This window comes from Eschrichtius robustus, chromosome 16 (assembly GCF_028021215.1).
Source record: "Eschrichtius robustus isolate mEscRob2 chromosome 16, mEscRob2.pri, whole genome shotgun sequence".
In the NCBI taxonomy this organism is placed as follows: domain Eukaryota; kingdom Metazoa; phylum Chordata; class Mammalia; order Artiodactyla; family Eschrichtiidae; genus Eschrichtius; species Eschrichtius robustus.
The window spans coordinates 54,849,555-54,856,221 of record NC_090839.1 but is presented as its reverse complement, the minus strand read 5'-3'; the positions used below and the strand labels follow the sequence as shown (position 1 = coordinate 54,856,221).

Below are 6,667 nucleotides of genomic sequence, written 5' to 3'. Positions count from 1 at the left end.
TACACGCGAATGAGAAAGCCCCGCACCCGCACACGGCTAAGTTGATTTCTACCTCCTGAGATTTAACCCCAGACTCGCATTCTTAAGTGTGTTTTGTTTGGGCCAACCCAGAGCCCCCGCCCAATTATCTTCTTGCTGTCTGGTGGCAAATCTTGGTTCAGAAACAACCCTCCTGCTGTTGGCCAGCCCTGCCAGTTGGCCTTGAGGGGTCCAGGAGAGGAAAACCATCCTCCATAGGTGAGGCATCTGACTGTGGGCGTAATTTTGCCTTCATTCGTGTAGTTGATGCTGCGGTGCCCCACCAGAGCCTGGGACGAGTGGGTCTTCATCACGCAGCATCCTCAGTGTGTGGCACAGTGCTTGGAACATAGTAGGTGCTCAGGACATGTTGCTCGTATGGACACAGAGTAGGTGCTCATTCCATCTTAACTGAATGTACATATGGTAGTGCTCATGACTTTTGCATGAATGGACACATAATAGGTGCTGTGAGCTGTTATGCGGACACATAGTAGATGCTCATTATATTTCGGGCAAATGGATACATAGTAGGTTGCAAGAATGGACACGTAATAGGTACTCACGACTGTTGCGTGAATAGACAGAGTAGGCGCTCATGAACTGTTGGGTGATACATGAAAGGCCAGTAGGCCTGGAAGGCGGCAATTTGGGGGTGACCTCCCCTGCCCCCATCCCACCCCAGTTTCCCTCCTGTGGATAATGTGGAATGAGGCCGGGTTAAACATTAGCCGGCAGATGATCCCTGGGGAAGGCCAGCTTCGGGACCTAGCGCCTTCTGGAAGGGGCTGTTAAGGGCCGACTCTCTGGGTCCGCCGACCTACCAGTGCGTGGGGAGGGGCGGAGACCCAAGGCCACAGAGCGCCCCCTTCCGGCATCCCGGATCGCAGCGATTTAGCCCGCAGCGCGGCCGTGAAGCCTGGGGCCTCACTTCGTGCCCCGTTGGCGGCGCCGGGCTCCAGCCCCGAGGGAATGCAGGTGTGTGGAAAAGAGGTACACAAGGGGCTAGTTTTATAGTTGTTAAAAATGCTTATGGAATGCTTACAGGATGCCAGGCACTGTGCGACAGTAGGGACAGAGAGTGAACAACCCCAGCCATCCTTGCCCTCCTGGGTCTCACAGTTCAGTGGGAACGGATTCAAGTGAAATCCAAAGGTCTCTGCCCCACGAGGGGAACTGACCATAAGAAGCCTTAACCCGGAGGGCCTTTCTTATTTGTTTTTCTACTCCCGTTTGTTTTCATGGACAAGCATGTTGCTCCCAGTGAGAACTCTGACTTGGGATTCCAATGTTTGGATAGTGAATAATAGTATCTCCTTTCTGAGGTTGATGTGAAGATTAAATGAGGTACATTCTCAATACACATTAGTGGTCACTACCAGGTTTCAAGCCTGACCCACCGCTTTTCAATTCCAGGACCCAGCTGGGGTCCCCTTAGGTGCCAAATAAACCCCTAAATTTGGCACCTGGAAATCCAACAAGAATGAGGAACTCTATATATATTAGCTTGGCGGAGTTGACCCAACCTGAAACCCCCGATTCTCAGCCAGACTAGTTCTTCCTCTGTATGAGATGCTTTACTTTCATTATATTCACAACAACCCTGAGGGTGGGTCCTATTATTATTCCCATTTTGCAAAGGAAGAAACTGAGGCAGAGATTAAGTAATTTGGCTAAGGTCTTAGAAGCTAGTAGGAGGCATAGAACAGATTGCAGTCTCAGTCAATCTGATTCCAAAGCTTGTGTTATAACCCGCTACCTCCCTGGGGCATCAGATAAGTGGCAGGATAGGGGTACGGGACGTTTCAGAGGGCCAGTCTCTGAGAGGGTTTTTCACAGTATGCTTTTCTGGGAGGCAGCACCTGCTATAGTAGTTAGGCCAGGCATGGCTTCCTCCTTCTTAGTGAAAGGTGGGTGAAGAGGGATGTCCTCTTCATAAATGCTTCATAAATATTGCTGTTATAGACTGAATGTTTGTGTCCTCCCCCAAATTCATATGTTGAAGCTCTACACACCCACCCCACCCCCAAGTGTGATAATATTTGCACATGGGGCCTTCGGGAGTTAATTAGGTTTAAATAAGGTCATGAGGGTGGGGTCCCCGTGATGGGATCAGTGCCCTTACAAGAAAAGGAAGAAAGATTGGATCTCTTTCTCTCTCTCTCTCCCTCCCCCTCTCCCTCCCATGTGAGGACACAGCAAGACGGTGGCTGTCTGCAAGCAAGGAAGAGTCCTCACCAGGAACTGAATCTGTCAGCACTTTGATCTTGGACTTCCAGCCTTTAGAACTGTGAGGAATAACATGTTGTTTAAGCTACCCAGTTTGTGGTATTTTGTTATAGCAGCCTGAGCTAAGATAATTGCTAATATATTTGGGGGCTGAATCTGGTCCCCTAATCTTTCATCAATAAACATTTTTTTTTTTTTTTTGGCCACTCTGTGCAGCTTGTGGGATCTTAGTTCCCCAACCAGGGATTGAACCTGGGCCCCAGCAGTGAAAGCGATGAGTCCTAACCACTGGACTGCCAGGGAATTCCCAATAAACATTTATTGAACATCTCCTAGGTTCCCATTCATTCAACAGATGCTTATTAAATTGTTATCATGTGGTCATTCAACGACATTTATTGAGGGCCTACTGTGTGCTGGGCTAGCAAACCCAGCCAGGTCTTCAAGGAGATCTCTCAGTCTAGTGGGGACTCCTTACATCAGTACCCAGAGGAGACATGGCTTACTCATTCACACACACATACCTGCCCACTGCAAGGAGGGTTTCCTGCACAACATGATGCTTAGTAAGTACCTTTTCAATTAACACACGATGCAAGGTCCAGCAGAAACTCAGCTGTATAAGTACGGTTCCTGTCTTTCCAGAGCGTTTAATCTATTCTAGGGGCAGGATGTGAATAATACAAGACAACACAGAGAAGTGAGCCTGAAGACCTATGTTACAGATGTAGGAGAGATGATAGGAACCGGGACAGATGAATGGCAGCAAATCCCAAACTCTAGCCCTTGACCTTAGCCAAGTCATCGCATCTCTCTTAGTTTCCCTATCTGTGAAATGGTGATCCTCATGCCTGTTATGGAGCTATGTGAGGCTCTACTGAGAGGGCACACAAAGGGCTCCCACCAATGCCGGGAGGGGAGAAAAAGAGTGCAGCAAATGGTAGCTATTATTGTTATTAATGAAGCCTGCAACCCACTGTGAGTGGGGGCCCAGGCACAAGGATGGAGCGATGGCAGGAGTGAGATCAGGGTGACTTATTAACCTTGAGCAGGCAGCCTGGGGAGATCTCTCCCTGTTGGTGCTGGCTTGCCGTGGCTGAGGGCTGGGGCTGACTATGGGTGGAGTGTTTATTCTGGGAATCAGCCCTGACTGTTCCTCACTCCCTGCTCCAGTGAGAAAGAAGGGCTTTGAGTCAGAACTGAGGGCCCTGCTGGGCCCAGCATGTATGACCCAGCCCACCTGCCAGCAGGGCCCCTGGCTGAGAATGCCCAGGGGCCAGCAGGGTCATTTGGGTTTGAGACACACTCTCCCCGTGAGGACTCACCTGACCCCTAGAGGGCCTGAAGTGCTCAGCTTTTGGAGTTCTGGAGGCTAAACTCTGGATGCCAGCCTGGAGTGAGTCTCCTGGGTTGCGGGGGTGAGGGAGGGGGAGATATTGGAGGTGGGGGTGTCTATGCTGTCTTCTCAGCCCCTAGAAGAGCCCCTGGCTCCTTCATCAGGGCCAGCTTCATGGATGTTCACCTGTGCAGTCGCACGAGCCTGACATTTAGCAGGGCCCATGCTTCGCTGAATGTTCTGCCGTCACTATCTTGAGATTCTTAATCATTCTTGAACACACTGTTCAAAACTGAACCAGTGCATTTTCATTTTGCACTGGGTCCGGCAAATTGTGCAGCCTGTCCTGCCCTCATGCTTTGGTTTCCCCCAGTCTGTAGCTTTTCCCTTGAATGAGGCGTTCAGACCCACCCCTCAGCCACGCCCAGCCAGCCAGGAGTGCCTTAAGTAAGCCCATTTCCTGCAAGGGGTTGGGGGTGGTGGGCGATAAGCACCTGCCCCTCCAACCTATTGGTACCTACCTTTCCGGAAAAAGCCCAAGGCCGGCTGTGTGGTGGTGGGTAAGTCACTCAACTTTCTGACCTTCTGGTTCTGACAACACTGTACTTAGCTGAGTTGGACTGTTGGGAGGGTTAAAATAGGTAGTTCATATAACATGCACAGTGCCTGGCACAGAGTAAGCGCTCAATAAATTAGAACTATTATTATGTTTTAAAAATGAAGATTATTACAGGCGCTAACTTGGAGGGAAGGGTTAGCCCCATCCCTACGGACCTGCCCCAGGAAGGAGGAGCCGCCCCTCCCCTGACCCCGCCCCGCTGTCTTCCGAGGGAGGAGACCCCCCCCCCCCCATCCCAGGCAGGGACGAGGGGGCGGAGGAGCGGGAGCGACACATTTTTGAGTCGTGACCAAGTGGAAACTCCCTCCCCAAGGCGGAAGCCGGGGGCGCCCCACTGGGGCCGGAGCCTCAGCCGAGGCGGGATCCGCAGCTTGGGGGGTGGGGTGGGGGGGGGCAGAGCGCCGCGGGGGACCCGGTCCCCGCCCCTCACGGCCTCATGAATATGAATGAGCCGGCGGGGGAGAGCGGAAGTGCGAGGCGGCCCCGACCCGGCTGGCTCCGCCCCCGCCTCGGGCCCGCGACTGGGGGCGTGGCCAGGCCGCAGACGCCCCGCCCCCCACCCCGCCAGGGGCCTCCTTCCGGCCGGCGCGCCCCGGACGTGACCTCGCGGGCACGCGCCGGAGCCGCCCTGGGGGAGGTACCCGCACCCCTTTCGCAGGTAGGGCCGCCCTTTGTCCCCGGCGCCGCCCCCCGGAGTCCCGGTTCCCGCCACCCACCCCGGTCCGCGGCCCCAGCGCGCGCTGCTCCTCTTGCTCCGGCCCGGCCTGGCGGCCCCCAGGGCGAAATCTGGCCCCTGAACTAGGCTCCCAGGCGCGCCCGCAGCCGGGTAGACGCGATAGGAACCCTTCGTTCACTGCAGCGCGTGCACCCGGGGTGGAGATGGCTGCAAAAGCCCTGCCCTCACAGGGCTTGTGCTCCAGGGCGAGAGGAGAGGCCGGCGGGTGAATCAGTAGAATGTCCACTATGTCGGATGAGTGTCAGGGTGAGGACAAAAGCGGGGGACGGACATGCACCAGGCGGCTAGGAGGGTCCTTGAGAAGGTGACTTTTGAGCGAAGTCCCGGAGGAAAAGAGGGAACAACCGGTGCCTGGGGGTGTTGGGAGCAGCCGGGCATTGAGACCAGTGTGGCTGGAGTGGAGAGAGGGGCAGAAAGAAAGGACGGAATCATGACAGTAATGGCTCAGTGTTGAGCAGGTGCCCGGCAAAGTGTTAGGTGCTCTACGCATATTATTTCCTTTAAGCCTCAGGACAGCCCAGACGTGGGCGCTACCATTGTGTGAGAGGAAATCAGGCTCAGGCAGGCTAAATAACTTGCCCAAGGTCACACAGCATTGGAGCCCAAGGAGACTGGCGTCATTGCCTGAAACACCCAGGAGACCCAGGGTAGGGTGACCTTGACCAAATCAGGTCCTCTGTGCCGCGCCTCAGTTTCCTCCCAGAGTGCTAGAGGGAGAGGGTGTGACTGACCTCCTGAAGTGAAAGATGGGTGGGCAGGGTCCTTTTGCTGACCATCTGCCCAAAAGCCAGCTGGCTGTAATTCATACCCAGCAAATGGGGCCCTGAAACTGAGCCTGAAATCAGTGCACAGAACAAGGGTGTAGCAGGAGCCTTCGAGGATGTCTGTTCTCTTGGGAGAGGCTTTTGTTGTCTGGGAAGCACTTGTCCCCCTTTCGGCTCTCGTGCGGGTACAAGTGGCTTTGGGGAGAGAGGGCAGAAGGCCCAGAGCCTGGAAGAGGTTGCTTCTGGGGGTGGCTTGGGGGAGCCCGGTGCGGCTGAGTGCTCCAGAGCAGTAACAAAGGTGGAGTCAGCCAGGCAGGCTGTGTGCCGGCCAGCAAGTGCAGAACAAGCAGAATCCCCCAAACATCCCTGTGAGTCTGGAGAGATTCACACACAAACACAAAACACACGAAACCCGCCCATGTCTGCACCTGCAGCACATTCTCTGCCTGCTGTGCAGACCAGAGGGAAAGAGCCTCAGGGCTACCGATCTGGGCTCTGCTGGCCATGCTGACCGGTTCTCTGCTTTGGGAAGGGGGGAAATGTTTTCGTGCTCCTGTGAAGATCTGCTTGTGCCTCTGATCCCGAGAAGGGCTGCGGGTTTCTAATGGGGCAAGGATGGCGAGTCTTCTGCAATTTGCCCCTTCTCCAGCCTGGCACAGCCTCCAGCCTTGGCCTTTGGGCTGTGGTGTGAAATGTGGCCCTGGGAGGGTTATGGGTGCGACCCAGCCCCCTGTGTTGGAGTCTCCGGTCACCAGTCAGTCAGAGGTCCTGGTGGTACAGGACCACAGCAGGACTTACCGTCAGGCCTGTTTGGTAGATGCTCAGAAAGGTTAAGTGGTTTGCCTGAGCATGCACAGCTGTAAAAGAGCAGAGATGGGATCCTAGTGCAAACCATTTGACTGCAGAGCCCAAGCCCTGCCCCTCTGGGAGCTGATTCACCCCTGTAGAGGGGAAACATTTCGTGT

At 54.6% G+C, this 6,667-nt stretch overlaps 1 protein-coding gene across 1 annotated transcript in view; it reads left to right on the top strand.

Annotated features, from left to right (window-relative positions):
* Positions 1-4,776: 4,776 nt before the first annotated feature.
* TFAP4 (transcription factor AP-4) overlaps positions 4,777-6,667 on the top strand; it is a 33,931-nt gene continuing 32,040 nt past the window's right edge. Inside the window, exon 1 of the mRNA XM_068524835.1 lies at positions 4,777-4,860. The gene's annotated coding sequence lies outside the window, so the exon portion shown is untranslated. The remainder of the gene's footprint in view (positions 4,861-6,667) is intronic.